At 43.4% G+C, this 19915-nt stretch overlaps 1 long non-coding RNA gene and 1 other non-coding gene across 5 annotated transcripts; both read right to left on the bottom strand.

The window, feature by feature from the left end:
- Positions 1-18998, bottom strand: LOC123035527. 4 transcript variants are annotated; one of them, XR_006416975.1, is made up of 6 exons: positions 18649-18998; positions 17700-17785; positions 15413-15937; positions 13628-13675; positions 6874-6970; positions 1-1660 (listed from the first exon to the last, which is right to left on the bottom strand). It is a non-coding gene; the product is annotated as an uncharacterized LOC123035527 (long non-coding RNA). The 4 variants fall into 4 exon arrangements; XR_006416973.1 differs by lacking the exons at positions 1-1660; positions 6874-6970 and having other exon boundaries at positions 13531-13675; positions 15413-15468; positions 15852-15937; positions 18649-18994; XR_006416972.1 differs by lacking the exons at positions 1-1660; positions 6874-6970 and having other exon boundaries at positions 13531-13675.
- LOC123035680 lies at positions 17451-17620 on the bottom strand. Its single transcript, XR_006416999.1, has one exon.
- Positions 18999-19915: the final 917 nt, after the last annotated feature.

Raw genomic sequence — 19915 nt, 5'->3', positions numbered from 1 at the left:
CCACCTCCCGTGGAAGCCCATTCTATACCCTGGGGGTCCTATTATTTTGCATTCACAGGTGCTCCCTCTGAGAACTTTTTTTGTGTGTCCAGCCATAACAAAACACACAGGGTAGGGGAAGTGGCAGGATTTGAACCTGAACGTATGTTCAGATAGCTAATGAACACCTGGACTCAGTTTCTGAAGCACATATAAGATTTATGCATTTAATGGCCCAGATGAAACAGAAAAGGGCACTTCATGGTGGCAGAATGAATTCCTTTCCACTTTCAGAGGGAGTGACCTAGTGGCTTGGCTCCAAGCCACCCCACCCCAAGTGTACATTTAAATGCAGACACATTTTACAGTATGAAGTCAGTGGCCCTGCTGCTTTGCTCCGCCCTTGCCATGACAAAGAAGTGGAGGAAGTGGGCCAAAGCTGCAGTCGCCATCTCTTCCCTGCATCAACTAACATTACTGAAACCAGGTTTATGAAAGGCTGGGAACAAGAATATATTCCTCTATCTGCAGTTTCAGGTGCAGAACTGCAGGCCCAGGTGTGAAACCTGGCCCACCTGCACTCCCCTGATGACCATGCCTTTCCCATAATCCTTTATCTGTGATCATTTGCTGGTTTCCTGGCTTTTGTGCAGTTTCCCCCCATGCTAAATTACTGCAGTCCTTCTCCTAAGGCTTAAGTGAGTGGCAGTAGGAACTTCGGGCTAAAATTGGCAGGCTTTTTTGGTATTTTGCCCTCTTTCCTTTTGCCTCCCTCCCCCCACTGGAATGCAGCCATTGGGAATTTCTCTGACATGAAATTGAGTCCTTTGTTGGAAGAGGTTCGGTGCTTCTGAGATAACATCTTAGCGGATCGCTCAGTTCGGGCTCGCTCTTCCAGAGAAGAAGTCTCACTGATTCATTGAGCACACAAGCTTAACTTCAGCCAGCCAAGGCCAGATTTATGACTGAAGAGGAAATGAGCTCTGCATTACATTCCCAAAACAGGGCTGCCCCAGATGGTAAAACCGAGATCAGCTCTCTACTCCAGGAGAGGATAGTGCTACGAACCTTCCTACTCCGAACTCTATCATCACACCTAACTTCAGCTCCCCCAGTTGTGGGGTGCACCCCACTATTTCTATCCCACCTTTGGAGGCAAGATCTCCCAAGGCAACTGACAGTTGTGATTTCTATGGATACGTCAAACAGCTTCTGCATCACATTTTTTAGAGGCACGTTAGAAATGCCATGGCATGGCTACTGCTGAAAAGGTCCCATCCTCGATGCCTGCAACCAGATCCATCTTAGTGATGGGCATGAGAACAAAATGCCCAAGGGTAGATTCAAACTGTTGCAACTCAGCCGAGTAGCCAACCTGGTACCCTCCAGATGAGCGATCAAGTTCTGCCTTCTGCAGCCAGCGTCGTCATGCTGGCTGGAGGGAGCTGTAGTCAAGCATATCCATGGGGCACCACGCTGGGGGAAGCTGGTGTAGGTGGTGCTTCAAACAAACAGGTCGCTGGATCTTAAGCGCTTTATAGTTAGTACTTGTGCTTTAAATTGAGCCAGAAAACAAGCGTATATCTGATGCAGCTGATGCAAAGTTGGTCTGCTGTTGAGGAGGGCTGTTTCTCATTTGCATTTATCCATCTGCTTTCTCTACTGCCCAATAGCTGAAGTCCTTTGGGCAGTGAACAACAACAGTAAACACAATGCAAGATAATACAGATTACAACAATCATATATTATAAAATTATATCAAAATTAAAACTGTATTTGAAGCCATGTGTCACAGTTAAGCAGCCAGAGCCGGCCCATGCTGCATGGCCAGTAGAAAAACAGTTGGCAATGTCCACCCCTCGTGACCCCCATTGCTTTAGGAGTTAAGTGAAAACCTCAGCAAAGGGGATGGCACCAAAAAGGTAAAGTTGGTGCCAGGCAGGCCTTGGTGGGGAGATTGTTCTATAATTGGGGAAGAGAAGGCCTTCCTCCATGTTGCCACCAGCCAAGACTACCTAGGTAGCATTTGGAGTAAGGCCTCAGATACTGAGCACAGTGAGCAGGTACATTGTAGTCAGAAGCAGCATCCCAGTAGGTGTTGTGATCCCAAGGCATGGACAGTGTGGCAGCTTAAAAACCAGTACCTTGAACTGGGCTTGGGAAAGTACAGGCTGCCAGTGCAGGTGGCCAGAACAACAGTTCTGTGGTCAGTTGGCCTTATCCCAGCTATTAGTCTGGATGTCACATTTTGGACAAGCTGTAGCTTCCAAACTGTCTTCAAGGGAAGCTCCATGTAGAGCACATTGCAGCAATCTAGTTGAGAGCTTATGAGGCACAGATTACGTAAGCCAGGCTATCCCTGTCCATATAGGGGCATAGCTGGGCCACCAGCTAAACTGGTAGAAGGCACTCCATGTAACTGAGGCCACCTGAGCCTCAAGAGAGAAGGATGGGTCAAGGAGGGCCCCCAGGCTATGATCCTGCTCCTTCAGGGGGAGTTCAACCCCATCCAGAAAAGGCTGAGAACTTCCCAGCCTGTCAGAAGAGCCACACACTGACAACATATTCTTCTCCAGATTGAGCTTCACTTTATTAGCCCAGAACCAGTCTGCACTGGTTATTAGCACATGCGCAGCCTCATCGGAAGAGGCTGAATAGGAGAAATATACCTGTGTGTCCTAGTGTACTGATTGATGGTCATGCACTCCAAACATCTGGATGAATCTATGTGGTGGTTTCATGTAGATCTTAAGATGGAGGAATAAGAGCTACCCTGACAAACTCAAGCTAATGGGGTGGAATGAAAGTCAAACAAACAAATATGGAAATGCTGGGGCCAAGCAATATTCCCCAAGCAGCACCTTCTGGAGCTGGCTGTTAAGTGGCACAGTAGTATCAACACAGTCACTCCCCTGTCTCTTTCCCAGCATAGGTCATCATACAGAGTGACTGAAGCCACTCCTAGACCAAAACCTGGCCTGAAGCACATCTGAAATGGTTCCATATAATCAGTCAATCTCATCCAGCCTGGAGCTGGTTGGCCACTACCTGCTCAAAACCCTCCCCCAGGATGGGTGCATTTGCCACTGGTCCAAAGTTGCTAGGACCTTCCAGGTCAAGGGAGGTTACCTTTAGGAGTGGTCTCACCATTTCTCTCTTTCCGATGGCATGAGGTCACTCCCTCTCACAAGGAGGCATCAATCACCTCCCTGACCCAGCTGGTTGTCACTTCCTTGCTGGCTTTTATCAGCCAAGAAGGGCAAGGTTCCAGTACAGACATGGTTACCTGAACCTTTATCAGCATTCTCCAGCTGAACCTAAAACTGGACCAGACTGTTCTCTGTGCACCTCACTTGATTCAACTGCTACAGTGTGACAGTCCCACAGGATGCACCAGATAGTACTCTGGAAGTACCTGGCAAATATATCACTGAGGTCCTCAGACGGGTCTAAGATGTTCTTGGGACCAGTGTGAATAGGCCCCAAATGATCTTAAAGAGTGTTCTAGAAGACTGGATGGAGAAAGTGAGATGTTTCCTAGCCACCCTCAGTGTGAATTTTCCTGCTTATAGGCACTTTTCAGGGCTCAGTTTCACTCACCAGAACATTTCCTCCATCTGCACTCTAGCCACCTCTCATATTTTTTTTATTGCTCTCAAGGAGGTAGTCTAGACCAGCTCTGTCACTCCCCCCCCCCCAGTTTTTGAGCTTAGCTTAGCTAATCCCTGGGCTGGAGCCAAGGGTGTGGGGTGCATGTGTGCTGCATCTGTCCATTGCTCTGCAGACACGCAGGGTGCCTGCATTTCCTTGCCTGAAAAAGTCCTATGGGAGAACCACCTCATGGCTTTAGTTGAAGTGCAGGAAGCCAAGGAGGCTGCAGGGTGAAAGGAAGCCCTTCATGCACAGTCCTTGGCCACCTCTTAAGTGATGTGCAAGAAACCTGAATCCAACCCATGCAAATTGTCCTGAAATTTCTTCTTCTTCAATCCTCTCTAACAGCCAAGCAGGAAAGGACCCACTCTACCTAGTCCGTGCACCCTAGAGGAATACATTCCCCAATAAATGATGGTGCTCTGCAGATGTTGCCTCTGGCCAGGATATTTGACTCTGCAGGGGAGAGAGGTGAAGTAGACGCAGAAACAATCTCTCCAACTGTACCCAACACATATTCACATAATCTCATTTGTGCTCACAGATGAGATTAGGCTGATCTATTTCTAAATATCAGCTGCCATCAAACTTCTTGGCTTAGCCTAGTGGACTTTTTCAGTGTATCTCAGACTAGAAGCTCTGGATGACCAAAGGTGATGGAGTTATATGGGGAAAAGTTGCAGCCAACCCTGCAGAGGTATTTCTGGATCTAAGATTCTAAGGAATGCAGCCCCAAGGAAAAGCCAGCTCTTTTGGGGGTTCATCTGGGCAACTTAATGCTTCCTATTTCTTCCCATGAAAAAGATGTGCGAACTTGAAGCCACATTTTGTGAAGATAATTATTTCCAAACAGAGGTGGAAACAATTCCAAGGAAGATCTGTAGGACTTACAAGCATTCATAGCTGACCTTGCCAAGAAAATCTTTAGGAAGTAAACACTGCGTGACACTGCAATTTATACACTCTAAACCAAGAGCAGGAATCCTATGGCACAGCACTTGAAATGTTACTGGAAGAGAACTCCCATCAATCTGACCGGACATGTGGGTTGGAGTGGGACATTCTAATAATATCTGGGAAGTTAGAATCTCCTCCCCCTCCCGTTGCATCAGAGCCAAACTAGACACAGAAATGGTAGCCACAGGGCACCCCCAATCAAGGTGCAAGAAGGAAGAATTCACCACCACACTATCTTCTCCCTAAAACCCTTGGATCACGTTCTGCACTGGGATTCAGGCAATCTGGGTTCTAGTTTCAGTTCTGCTATGAAGCTCGTTGGGCTTGGGACAGTCACTAACTCTCAGCTTAACTCATCTCACAGGTCATTGAGAGGATTAAATGGAGAGCAGGGTGTGAGGTGGGGAACCATGTAACCCATCTTTGCTTCCATGGAAGAGGAAAAAAGAGGCAGGATATAAATATAATCAAACACAATTAATCAAATTAAAAGGTGGCATGCTCCCTTGATAGGAAAAAAAAGCATAACTTGTGCCTAATCTCTTCTGTAACGTGGGCATTTGTTTATTCAAAGGCATGGGAAGGGGAATTCATCTGCTTTCATATCTCCACTAATGAGCAAATAAATTTAACTACTGACATCTCACAGCTATACAAATACAGTGAGGTGTTCTGTTGGGTCTTTAACTTGCAAAATGGCTTCACAGACAACAGTGCAAAGGTACCATATCTCATAATATTCCCCAAGCATAACCAGCTCCAAGTTTTATTCTGAAACATTGGGGGGAGTCCTTGCTGCCTTGTGACCCAATCAAGACAGAATTCTGGGAGAAAGAGACGAGTCCCCTGCCACCAAACTAAGTAAACTTAGCGGAGGGCCAAATACCATTCTGGCAAATGTAGCAGGGCGTTTTTCAAGGATACCTCCTGCTCAACCATAAACCTTTGGTTTCCATGAGGTCTCCCATCCGTGGAACCTTCTCAATTGTACCAAATATTTCTGCCAAGTGATTCAAAGGGTACCGTCAGGGCCATCTTTCTCACTGGATTATGCCTGGCACCACAGAGCATTATGCTCTCAGAGGCAACTGAAAATCCTTGAAAGAGTTAGTCGAGGGCTCACAACAAAGGAAGGACAAAATCCTGCTCTTTACTAACAGTGGACTCCAGCCTGCAAAATCTGTGCACATCAGTGCAGTGATGACAAGCAATTCAGCACCATTCTATGTAAGATGTAAGGGCTTTCTAACTAACTGATATCATAGTCAGCCTTCTGCATTTGCGTTGAGCCACAAATCCCATCATTCATGCTGACTGGGGATGATGGGGGCTCTAGTCTAACATAACTCATGAGCAGCAGGTTAGGGAAGGCTGCCATAGCTGTCCATGGCACCCTGGGAAGCAATGATACTTTACAGTACACAATGCATTCTTGAAGGATTCAAGAATCAACCAATCTTTCAAAAATTTCTATCAAGAGTATCTGGCTTGTGATCAGGATTCCAAAATCAACACACTGATATTCCAGATGCAGATGGAACAGGTCAGCGCAACTGATAAACACAGAATGCTGTATCTGACGTCAAACAATGAAATAGATCTAAGACAGACAAATTTCTCATTCTGCCAGCCCTGGAGTCAAAAACCGCGTCTAATTACGCTCATATGAAATGGGAAAAGATCAAACATTTTGATCTCAGAGGAGATTCTTTGTACTCTTGCCTTTAGTCCAAATGCTGCTGAACCCATCTGAAAGACTTTGAAAGGAAGTAGGGGTACAGATACTGTGCAGAAGAACACACAAGTGTATTTTTGAGGTGTAGAGGGGATGTGTTGGTTAGGTTTGTATACATTTGCCTTTGTGTCTTTTAGGGTGGCCTTTGTAACTTCATACATGTTTTATGGGTATGGCTGAGTGATATGGGTGGGTCTCTCTTGGTTCAGAAGTGCCGTTGTGTTTTTCAGAGGTCAGACCTCACCGCCACCTTGTACTGAGACTTCTTGGACAAGTTACTTTTCTTTTAGCTACACCCAATTGCTTTCAGAGAAATAGCTGTGCTGTTATGGGCTGATCCCTGCCTGGCAGCCATTTTGTGAGCAAGTAATCTCCATGACAGCCATTCTGTGAGGGGACCAAAGGCACTCTCTCAAACTGCCAGATATGCCCACCTGCTCACAAAGGTAGGGACTATAACACATGCAAAAGCCTAAGCAGTGCATCTTTCTGATGCTAAGCATGTTTCTAACCCTCATCACAGAGAAAATGTCTGGAAGTGAAGGCACTACCTCCAGGAGAAAGCTGGACAGGGTCTGTGTGTTTCCACTGGTCAAAAGAAGAATTCTTGAATGCTTCCAGTTGTTCCTCAATAAAGGCCCTGCCACCCTAAATAAGAAATATTTTAAAAATTACTTGCTGTGTTTCTCCATGTGAATAACAGAACACACACAGCTAAGACAAGACACTTAGGATAAAATCACAGTGGGCCAAATTTGTGCGTTCAGTAATGCATTCACTGCAAACTTTGCAAGGTTTTTTCCCGTTTGTTGTAAACCTTTCCTATACAAGAGCATATTTTGTTGCCCAAGGAAAGAGTTTATGGCAAAAACATTTAGTCCTGGGGCAAAACATTAAGGCAGCTTCTTGGCATGTTTCCCTCTTTCTTCTCTCCACCCATTCCCTGTGGAGTTGTGTTTCTGCCTATTCCTGAGATGGCGGAAGGAAGGAGGTTCTGCAAAAATGTGAGGAAGACAAAACATGCAGGAAGCTGCCTCTTATCATGAGTTGATCCAGTTTGGTATCATCATCTCATGCCTGAAGATGCTTGGGTTTGAACCTGGAGTGTTGGCATGCAACATCTACCTCATTTTTGTGGTCCTAATTTGTGGTTGGGGGGAGAATTTTATCTCTCTCTCTCTCAGGGGATGTCTGAAAATCACAGGACCACCATGAAACTTCTCTAGCAGTCCCTGGGTTCCAATAATTCTTCACCCCTTTGTTCATTTAGAAATAGGCTCTCCCGATTTTGCAGACTTCCTTCCAAGCAGTTATTCTTAAGTTGCCACTCCAGGCTACTGCACTGGAATAAACAGATGTAAACAGAAGCAAAAATTTCCAGAAAAACGGGAAACTGTTTTTAGACCATTAGTGTTCCCTCAGACTGAACAGACATTTCCTCTTCCATGTTCAGTCAACACATGGCATTAATCCAAACAGATAAAATCACTGTACTTCACAAGAAAAGCTATTCGTATTCATTCAGGAAAAAGCTTTGTGCTGGAAACCTGAACAAATGTTCTGCTTTAGCAAGACATAAACACAACTCAGTTCATGTTCTAAGCTGCACTATTTTGTAATCTTCCAGAGACAAAGATAGCTGCTAATGGTGGAGCTGTTTACAGTGATGGGGGCAGGTTTACTGATCTTCACTGACCTAGCAGTTGCTGCAGAAAGAAGGGGAAATAGCTGAGGCTGTTTCGGTAAATATTATAATAGCAGCACTACTTTGCAGCTGTCTTGAGTTCTCCCACCGACATTCAAAACAGTAAAGCTACTTAATCAGAAGTCATGTCACATGCTTCATGGAATTGTTTGCATATATTTTTCACTCAATTTCACTCGCTGAAGGCTGAACAAGGGTACAAAGGCTTTTCCTCTTCAAATGAGGGATACTGAATTGCAATGTGAATGTGCAAAGTAGGGCTTTTGGCTGTTTTTGTAACATGGCCGAGAATTAATTTTTAAAACGTTTTATGTACTTCTTTTGTTTCATGGTTTTAATTTTATAAGGTACTTTTAAGATTTATTAGTCTAGGGAGGATATAATTATAAAACAAATCCCAAAACCAGTAGCATGCTGGTGACTTTGTGGTCATTCACCACAGCTGCTTAACACAGAGCGAGACTGATGCCCTATGAATAATCACCACAATGTGGGTTGTTCATGGAACAACACACGGCATCCCCGACCCTCGGGCCAACAGCTCCCATTCTCCTCCTCTTTATCCTTCAGTCCCCAGTCAGGGTCCTTCGCAGCAGGACTTCTCTTGTCTCACCCTTCCCAGATAACTACCCATTTTTGTTCACCTTAAAAAAAAACAAACTCTTAGAACCTAAAAAATGTGCCATAGGGATCTTTTTTTGTCCCAGAAAATGGCATGGCTGTATTTGTGATTTTTTAAATTGCTTTTTTGGTCTTTTGTGAGCATAAAGGAGCACACTTACAGCTGTCTGGTAGGAGAAACCCTGCCTGGTCAATTGCCTCATCTGTTTCAGCTGTCAAAAGGAGCACTCAGCAGAATAGATATGTAAGCTGAAAGGTGAGACTGCATGTAGCCAAATTTGTGCACAATTGCCAGGGAACAAGACTCCTCCATTGAACAAGGGAAATATTACAAAAGAAGGTAGACATAAGGGAGCAGGACAAGATTTCCCATGCAGCATCATATTCAGCTGGCTTTTAAGAGGTGAAGAGTCCTCCACCTTTTCAAGCTTCTCCAAGTCTCCCCTTGCCCAAGCTGCACAAGCCATGGGCTGTCAGGATGACTTGTTGCCCCCAAATAAGCCCCTCTGCAAGAACAGATCTAGCTTTGGGTGATGACAGAACCCACCATGGGTATTTTTTAAATCCTCCAAAGGAATACCTAAGCATGAAAGAGCATGAGCTTGAATTTTTGCAGGTCTGCTAGGCTGTAACATAGCTTTCTCCAATGTCTGGCTGTTACTTTTTTCTTCTTCTTCCCTCTCAATCTGGGTAGTAGAACTGAGCACGCAACTGCCCACCCCACATTCTTGCATTTAACCTGTTCCCCCCCAAATCCCTGCACTGACATGTTTACCTAACTGGGAAAGAAGACAAGACTTGAGGAGTTTTGCATAGGCATTTAAACAAACCAGTTGGTGAAATGAATTATAAAGCTTAATTCTAAACTCCATGAGGGAAGGAGTGACTACTAACTAAGCCCTTTAAGGCCCTGGGCAGTATGACAATCTAGCTATTTCAGGGGAGAGATAAAGAGGGGATAAGGAAAATAGAAGGGACCCTTTTCCAGCATAATTGGGTCGCGCTTATCATTGAACACTAAAACAGTCAGCTTTTAAAGGCCATTCCACCTATAGAAAAATTAAGACTCATATAACCCCTTGGAATCTGTTTCCAGTTGCTTACACAGTTTGCAGAATGGTTAATCTAGTTTTAAAGAAGAGGAATGGCAAGCCTTGGATTTGCCCATTCACATGAGCAGTGCCCAGGAATTTTCAGTTAAAGGCTATATAATGAGATGCTTTCTTCACTAAAACAACTGTTAAACTTTACTGGAGCAGGTCATAAAGGTTAGGTGACAAGTTTTCAATTCCTTTCCACTCAATTTGTTGCACTGCAGCAAAACCACTGAAAAGGCACAAACTGTGTGGTCTCAGGTTGTTTTTAAAGCCATCCCCCACCCAGTCAGAATGCAATTACCCTTTTATATGGCCCAGTGTCTAACCCCATCTTTTTTGGATGAATGAAAGTCCCTTAATTCTTTTCTTCCTCTACTTCACCAAGATAATATAGCAGTCATTGCATAATTCAGCCACAAAAAGCCTACTTTTTTTCCTTATCAAGGTATTACCTCTAACCTCTAAAACTAGTCAGTCGGGCAAGAATACAGCATGCTCAATTAACATATCTAGTAAAACAGCTGAAGGATGAAACTTCTCTTTAAAAAGGTAGCATTTCTCAATTTCCAAGTTTAAAACCCCCTTTGTTCTTAATATTATATGTAATCTAATTTAGAATAGCTTAGGAAAGCCTTATAGCGACAATTAAGCAGTCAACTTGATTATAAAAGCAAAATATACAGCTTCAGTACAGAAACTAACTCATGCAGAAAACAAAAAGTGGTAATTTTACTGCTGACAGGACAGTCCCATGTGTCATAAGAAGAGAGGAATTCTTAAAGAGCCCTCAACAAGTTATTCTACAAAACATTATACAGTGGTACCTTGGCTCATGAACTTAATCCGTTCCACGACTCTGGTCGCAACCCAAACTGGTCATGAGCCAAGGCAAATTTCCCTATAAGGTTCAATGTAAGTAAGGGTAATCCATTCTGCAACTATTTTTTTTTTTTACTCACAAAAATTTGAAGCAAAGTGACAGAGAACAACAAAGATTGCGGCCATCTCCGCCCACCCACACGACCGTGTTTATTTATTTATTTATTTATTAAAACATTTTTATGCCGCCCCATTTGCCGAAGCCTCGGGGCGGCACGAGCGCGACCACAGCCGTAAGACGGGTACAAACGTGGTCACACTCAGGCAGGGAGGACGGGTGCGATTGTGGCCATCTCCCCCATCCGAGCACGATTGCGACCGCACCCATGCAGGGAAGGCAGGCACGATCATGGTCGTCACCCAGTGCAGAGTTCACGGCCTGCGACAAAATTTTTATGAATTTCTGTTTGCGACCTCATTTGGTCATGAACTGAGGCGTCCATGAGCCGAGGTACCACTACATAAAGCACAGTGGTAGTGGTGTTTCTGTTGCACTCATGTTTTGCACGTGCTCCGTACAGGTGAAGAGGCTAGTTTGTCAGCTAAAATGCCATCATGCATTACATAAATATTGATGCAGCAGTCTGCTTTCATGTTAAGCACGATTTTGAGGCTTTAGACTGAGAGAGCTTGGAAGCACAAGAACACTTGGGCTACCTCTGTCATCTTGGCTTGTTTAAATGCTCCTTCTTCTCTTTTCCCATCAATAAAAACATTCATGCGTTTTGGCATGGGCCTGAAAACCAATTCCGTATGTCATCTTCTCATACTACCTCAGTAATATATGCAGAAAAACATATGCTCCAGCAAGCTAATAGTTTCTTTCCATGTTTGGGTAGGGAAGGGAAAAGCTCTATAGCTGGGTCCTATCCTACCCCCAAGTTCAACCCTACATTACAAGAAAATTCTATTTCTTGGCTATATAATAAATTAAGTATGTGCACAGGGCAAGGTTCATTTAGAAGACCTCAATACAAAGCTGCTTTGTGGCTCTAAGGAATATGTTCTTTCACAGAATAGGTTTAAACACCCAACACTATTTTATCAACAGGAAAAAATGTGATTAGTTCAGCCAAGCTACAACTACTCCCAATGGTTTATGCCAGAATGACCATTACAAAATATGAAAGGATTACATAACACACCCTTCCCAAACCCAGCTGCTTAGGGCTAATTTAAAGTGCTTACAGACATGTTACTCTTCTCTCTGACGCAATGAAGATCTTCCCTTGCTGACAAAATATGGTGTTCATATATCAAGGCAAGGGTTGCACTAGTATCAGGTACAGTGTATTAGGAAATGTTGACAGCTCATGTGACACACTTCCAAGAGCTGCAAATAGGCTTTCCAAACTCATGGGCACTGGAACATACTAGGGAATGTATTTAGTATTAGCTAAATTTCTAGATGTGAAAAACTTAATGCTTCATCAAAACTCATGTTGCTTTTTCTAGTGCTTCTCATGACCTGTTCCTTCTTAAGTTGTCCACTATTATCTCTTGTTCTTTCCACAAGTTTCCTCCAGTTGCAACAATTTTCCCCTATGTTTGAATTATTCAATAAACCAACTTGGTTTTACTGCAAATATACAAATGCTACCAGAATGCAGCGCTTAAATACTGCTCCACATCTAAACAAACTCCAGAGTGGTGAACAGTAAATTTTTAACAAGCTATTAAAAAATGAACCCAACTACCAAGAAAAACCATGGCTAGTCAAATAGTCAAACAAGGTAGATTTAAGATAAAGCAGCACTGCAAAAAGAACAACGCTGGTTCCTGTTTGACCTCCAGAAGCAGGGAGCATCACAGAAAGGGAGCTCTCTGGGTGGACTCCAACAGGGACATAGGTCCATGTGGGACCACGAAAGAGCATGCTATCTGATGAACTTAGTGACCAGACAGATCAATAAGAAGGGAAAGTTCTCTTGCAGGTACCCTGGTCCTAAGTTGTTTAGTATCATACCCGTTTGAAGTTTCACACTTGTTTTAAGTATGGCCAGGAATTTTTAAGGACCACAGTTGATAAACAATACATATGTAATCTAATTATGTAAGTATGAACATGCATTTGGGCCATAACCTTCCTAGCAGAGACAATTTTTATCAGAGTGCTCATTTTCATATCTTTAAGGTACATATATAGTTCACTTCCTCATTATCACAGCTTCATTCTCTGAGGAAATACACTCCCACAGCCATATGAATGCTAAGGCAATCCTTTTAATGGTTATCACTAAGAGAGGGCCCTGCATATCCCATGTCTAAAGTAAGAGGCCTTCTGTAATCACAAATAGCTAAGCTTAAAAACTGTTCCTTGAAGCCCTCTTAATTAGTGAGAAAGTGCAGCAAAACTAACTTCTCAACAAGTAAGACATATACGAATTTCTGTAAGGAAACAACATTCTCAATTCAAGCACAGCACTCCTCTGTCCCCTTCTGTTTCATCCCTGCCTTCTGGCACTTTAAATTGCATACAGAAATTTGAATTAGCCAGGTAGATGCTCATATGTGCTCACTGCACATCATTTATACGGAATAAGCTACTGGAATCTTCTACTGAAGCTCCTTCAGGCTTCCTAAAGTGGGTTGCTAAAAAGCACAGTACTTGTCAGATGGTTTGCTTTTTGTACATCTATCATCTTTATATAATCTGCAAAGTTAAGAATTCTTGGAATGCAATTACAGCAGTTTGCTTGGAAGAGGCACTGGGCAGACCATAGAGTGTACATTGTCTCCCTCTAGTGGTAGACAAGGATGCCACAGCTAACAATTTAAAGATGCAGCTGCCACATCATAAAATGGCTATAAGCAGGGATAGCAAGAATGCACACATTACTACTTGCTGTTAACAGTATAAAGATCAATATGAGATATATGCAAGACATTCAGGCACTCAAGTCATGGAAGCATTTGAAACCATTTATTAGATTACTATGTATAAACCAGAAAACATTACATGAAAACAAGAAACAACAGTACATGTAACTGGAATATAATTACTGTGTTCTTATTGCAGTACTCGAGCATTATTCTTCTACCAGGGTTCACCTGAAAAAATAATGATAATTGTGATGAGCTGAAGAAAACTCAGAATCTTCAAAACAAGAAATCTTAAACCAACATTTCCCTTTCAGATAAAGTCTACTTGTTTCTTAATTAAGATCAGAGACCCAGTTTTAGTAGAAAGTTACCCACCATCCCTTGTGTTTCTGAGTAAGTCACTGATCTTGGCTTGTCTACAGACTAGAAGCTCAAAACAGTGACTCACACACAGATATAATAAGTATCTACCTACACCCACCCCAAAGCATGGCTAATTCCACCAAATGCAATTCTATTAGTTACTTCTAATGCAGAATGAGCCAACGTAGCACAGGATGTTTGAAGAAGGGAAAATCATAGAAGAGGTCATGCAACTTTAGCCTACTCTGTGGGTAGACAATTTGGTCCCACATATGAGCTTTTTATCTTTTACCACCAACAAGTGTGCTGTTACTCATTTTAGGAACTGGAACCCTAAGCACAGGGCAGCAAATTCTCCTAGGTAGTCAAAATATCTCAGTTCACAGCAATTATTAAAAGTAAAGGTTAATGGAAGAATTGTGCAGCAGCTTCCATGCACTTTAGTATTAAAAATCCTAGGTTTAAAAAAAGCTGCCCTCCCAGGTAAATCACAAGATACGTAACAGCAACATTTGTAGTTGGGAGGTACTCTCAGGACAGATGCAAACTGTAGCATGTTTGAGGAAAATTTGTCGGCCACCTTTACAGAAGAATTCCAAGACTACACACAAGGGTTCTCTGTGCCAAGGCAGCCAGTTAGTTTAGCACTCCATGAATCAAGGTAACCAAAACTAACATGCTACCTGTGAAATTACAGAGTGCATCGCTCAAGCAGGTCCAGGCCTACAAGACTAAAGGCCAGCTCTAAAGCAGCTCTTACAACAAGCTAATTGTTTATTTTTCATATTCAGGATTCACATTAGTATCAAATTGTATGCATTTTATTCCCAAGATAGGATTGTTTCCCCCACATGCACACCCTCCAGAAACATAGCAGAACTTACAACTGTGAGACTTCCCTTATATGTTTTTATGACCCCTTAAGACTGCCTGAAGGAATCATGTAGCTATTTAACTAACACAGCCTTCCAGGTATATTGTATTCATCTTTCATCAGGATGACCAAATGCTGTCAGAGATTATAGAACTGGAGCAGTCACCAGATTAAGGAAGAACCCCGCACACACGGAAGGCACCAGGTTTAAGGAAGACAGCATTAAATGCACACCACCTTTGTTCCAAATATAAATCAACTCTGCTACATCCAGTATTTCATACTCAAGTTCTCTTCATACTTCCAGTTGCTTTATTTTGGCATACAGGAAAGAAGTCATTCTAAGTCATGTCAAAACAAGAATTCAATGTTTTCACTAAATTTTGAATATTACTGTAAAGCCAGTACACTTTGAGCTATGTATTCCCTAGTTTTTATTTAAGTACTGGAAATATATAATGCTTTACAACGCAGTTAGAGCAATAAGAAAGAGTCATAGGCCTAATAGTTTGCCAATTGCAAGAAGAAAATACAGAAGAACCTATAAGTTATGTAGCAATGCACAAGTGAGTTTAGCAGTATATCTAGTTTAATTTGCCTTCCCTCCAAGGCCTACTGTGCAACAGAAGCATAAACCTGTAGAGCTTTAGTTTAATATATGGCTCCATAGTAACTTCCCCCTGTCTGCATCTAAAACATATTTAGGGGAGATTTGAAATATCAGTTACCTGTAAGAAGGTGCAGAATAATCCATCATTTTCCATTCTTTTTGTACCACTAACACCTAAAAGAAATACTTGTTAGTCATTGACAGACTGATTTTAACGTAATTACAGTTCAGTGTAAATGAGGACATCTCTAAATTTACAGATGAAGGTTGTTTAATATACAAGCTACAACCATAGAGAAATAGAACTCTAGATTTGTAACAGCATAAAGACTTTAGAAGGGTTTAGCGAAGCACCCTGAATTTCTAAGCCACATGAGCAGTTGTTTGCATTTCTCCTCTGTGCCTAATAAGGCAAAGGAGGCTCTAAGACAATTTGGAACTGCTACAAAATCTGCCACAAAGTAACTATTTACATAAGGATTCAATTTACAGTTTTCTACTGGAAATTAAATTGGCACACTTTATCTTTCAAGCGCTATGAACGATTGATTTATTACATTTCAATACTGCTGAATAGCTGTAGCTTCATGGCCAGTTCAACAAAACTTTAAATGTTCCAGAGCTTGATAATCACTTTACATCTCTGTAAAAAAAAATCAAGTTTATAAAAATCAGTTACACATTTTAGAGTTTGCATAGAAGTGCAATGATTCAGTAAATGGCAGCATAATCCCAAATTGTAAAACCAGATTAAACTTGTAGGCCTGAAGTGGAATAAGACAAAATGAGGGGCACTTCTTTAGATTAACTTCAGTAATATGCCCATTTATTTGCAGACTCACTGATGTCTGCCCCACCTGTTTCTCTGTGGTTCCTTCACACAATCCATCTATTGTGGCCGGCCAAAGCAGGTCACAACACAAATAAATCCAGCAAATGCTGGAGTAAGAAAGCTAGCAGCCTCTCTAACTTGTGATGGGTGAGTTGTTTCTGCAAAGAAAAGGGAGCTGGGATAAGCTTGCATGAAAGGCTGGTTGCCTGGGCAATTCCTTGGAAAATTTCTTGATTTTATATATAGCCTTATAGTATGCGTGGTGGAAATAACCGTAGCCTTTCTATTCCCTTCCTGATTTCCAACTGGCCATGCTCTGCCATGATTTGGACCACCATCTGAAACATTTAGCCTTACAGCCTTTCCACCATACTTGCACAAAGGAGGAAATCTCCCTGTTGCTGTAGCACTTCAAGTTCAAGTTGCCAAAGAAGTTTGGGTTTCCACAAGACATGCAGTGCAAACCCCACTTGAATGGAAGGGAGGAACCTTTATCTTTGTATATCAGAAAGGCAGACTTCTGGCAGGAGGAACTGATTTTGGGCTGGAAGGGTTCCCCTTGAACACTTCTGATGGTGCAGAAAAATACGATGTTTCTGCACCATCCTCCCCACACAAAGGATTGCCATTGGTAATGTCTACTCAAAAACCTGGCAACAGAATTCTGTGCAGGAGGTGCCAAAAGCCAAAGGTTTAGCCATTTGCATTACACACACACAACAGATCGTCTTTTAAATGAAGTGAGCAGTATTCCAGAAATCATCCAACCCAGAGTTCTTCTATCCAGAAAATGATCCTTATGTCCTGCAAAGCACTATTTAATCCTTATGGCTTCCTAGATTAAAAGAGTTTGTCAGCTGCCTGGAAACTCCCAGGTCTCAATCTAACTATGTAACAGAAATACAATTGCCCTTCAGAAGCAGCACAACTTGAGTTACCAGAACTGAAAATAATGTTTTCTGTTTGTATTTTCTGAGTTCAATTACAAAACTGAACTAGGTGCCCCTCAGGCTGAATGCACATGGGACACTCAGATTCCATCTCTCCATCTGAAGTGCTGGAAACTCAATGATTTTCTTGACTGTAACATTTTCTCTCATTATTCCAGCAAAGAGACTTAAAATCAGTCATTAACAGCTGCTGCATTTTGGTCTCACCATGACTTTGGCCAGTGTTTCAGAAATGCATCTACTAATGGCAAGCTGCCTGGGCCTGGCCAAGCACATGTCTCCTTGCCCATACCCTTCATTACTTAAACTCAGCCATTAACAGACCTCTGTTAGGCAGTGAGTGTAGGCCACAGTAAGTTTTTCCGAAGTCACAAAACTGTATGCAGTATCATACATGACCATCTATCTACTGGTAGAATGCTCACACCTGTTACTGCAGAGGGCAAACCCCAAGTTCTCATTTAATCTAGGGCAAGGTCAGGCTAGCAGGTACAAGGCTGAACCCCAAGAGGCCCAGCTACACAGCCACCATTTCCTAGCCCATAGCCTTTTATGGCTTGCAGCAAAATTGATTACCATATTTAATAGGCAGACCTAGATATTGTATAATTCAAATGTATTACCTGAAGAAAAACCTGTAACACTTCCCAAATGGTAAGGCTAATTTGATCACATGTGAGTATGTTTCACTCTGGTGATGACTTCAGTACTAGAGATAAAACAAAATTTCAGTATGAGCAAGGCAGTAACCTCTCAAAGTTGCCAAATTTTCTGTTCAAGAAACAAAAAGTACATACTTTATATTCATGCTCTTTCCACCAAAAGGAAGCCCATTAATACTATCACACAAGCCTTCTTTCAGCGGCAAAGACTGACCAAATGATGGTTACTGTGGCCTTCCAGAGACAGTGGAAGACTTCACCTGTTCTTACATCCCCTCTGTATGGACAGCAGTGGAAAATATGAGGCCTAGCAAAACTACCCAAGCAAAAATGAGGAGGATGCTGTTTCTTGGAGGTGCAGCTGCTGCTTGGCCTACCCACCTGGGCAGGGTATAGACTGGTAACTGCAGAGCTTAAAGGAAAAGGCACCAAGAGGTTTAGGGCATTTCCTGGCGGTGGGTCCAGCTCTCCCCACCCCCACTTTTCTAGCCTTTACTGTAAGAGACAAAAAAGAGACATTACCATTTAATGTTCATTGTTTTAATTGCCCCTCCTCCCTACCACAGCTGCTGATCAGCTATTTTTTCTACAAAACAGAAGTGCTGCTTTTTCTAGAGCATGTGACATGTTGCTTCCTTACAGAGTATCGTATCTCTACAACCCAAGCCAAGCAGACAAGCCCTAAGGAATTCCCATTCTCGCATTCCAAGATTGCTGAGCTTGCTGTGCCATCACACAACTCGTCCCCACAAAAGAACAAGCGAAGGACCCAATGCACTATTACAACGCTTGATGAGCCAAGGCAGCTACCCCCACCCCGCTGCAGCAGGCAAAACCCAGAACACACAGCGGCCTCCCTACACCCGGCGCCCTCCAGGGTGGGGATGAACGCAGCTTTGGCCCGCCACACCTGGAAACCGGCGAGTTAGCCAAGTCCGACGGAGAGGCGGCAAAAGACCTCGATGTGGTCCAAAGGGGGCCTCGACGGCTTCACGGAGCCAGGAGCCGAATCTCCCCGCGCCCACCATCCCTGCGGCTCCAGGGCAGCTACCCTCCTCGCGGGCACTTCGCGGTTAACTCGGGACAGAAGCAGGCCTAGCCGACCCCAAGCCGCCCGAGGCGCGAAAGGGCGGAGCCGCCCCTGCGCACGCGCCAAGTCACTCCGTCAGTCAAGGGACCCTCCCTCGATTAACCCTCTTCCCGAGAAAGCACCGCCCCAGCTCGGCCATGCCCCAGCAAGATGCGCGCGCACCCGCGAGGCCGGAGGCACGTTGCGGCGCAATGACGTCACCACGGTCCGAAGGCGGAACGAAATAGCCGGAAGTACGTGTCTCATAGCGTAACATACTTCCTGCTATTTCGTATCTGAATCTAGAGAGCGCACGCGACTGAGTATGGGGTGGGGAAGGAGCATCTTCATCATAGAGTAGCTGGTCTGCGGTCCTTGCTGCGTGGCTGGCATCTGCTCTCAGAGCGCCCCCCGCAGGGCGGAACTGGAAGCCCCCGCTCGAGGCGTCTCTGTTGCTGCGACAATCCGAGCGCTCGCAGCTGGTGCCATGGTGAACCCTCTTGGAATCCGGTCATCAACCGATGGAAAAGTCGGGAGATCAGTTTTAATTAACATCACCGACGTTTCATATTTCAGCTTAAGCAACTCCAGTTCTTGACTGTAGGGTGCCATGAAACAGGCTTTAAAAGCTAGAAAAAACTCTCAACTGCCTTGAATGGTTAAACACCAACAAATAAAGCAATCAAAACTGTGCCTCATGATAATCAGTTTGTGGAAACAAATTATAATTAGCGGAATGGCCCTTGTGCAATTCAATTCTGTGTATGCCTATACAGAATGCTATTAAGTATAATTATTTCATTGCATTTGTATCTCGCTTTTTCTCTTGTGAGGAACTTAGGGTAACTTACATAGCTCCCTTTTATTCTCACAAGAATAATTCTATGAGGTAAGTTTGGCTGAGAGTCTGTGATTGGCCCAAAGGCACTCAGTGAACTTCATGGTTGAACCCAGCTCTCCACAGGCCTGCACTAACCACTACACCAGGTTGGGATTTACAGCCAGGTAAGCGTGTAGGCGATTGCAGCAGGAGGGATACTTGCAGCATTTTTGCAAGAATGGGTGACATGGGCTGAGTGTGCTATAACAAACTGAACATTTTCATTGC

Source organism: Varanus komodoensis, unplaced genomic scaffold, assembly GCF_004798865.1.
Source record: "Varanus komodoensis strain SLA01 unplaced genomic scaffold, ASM479886v1 scaffold7_1, whole genome shotgun sequence".
NCBI classification, from domain to species: domain Eukaryota; kingdom Metazoa; phylum Chordata; class Lepidosauria; order Squamata; family Varanidae; genus Varanus; species Varanus komodoensis.
The sequence above is the reverse complement of the archived record's forward strand: the minus strand, read 5'-3'. Positions and strand labels throughout refer to the sequence as shown.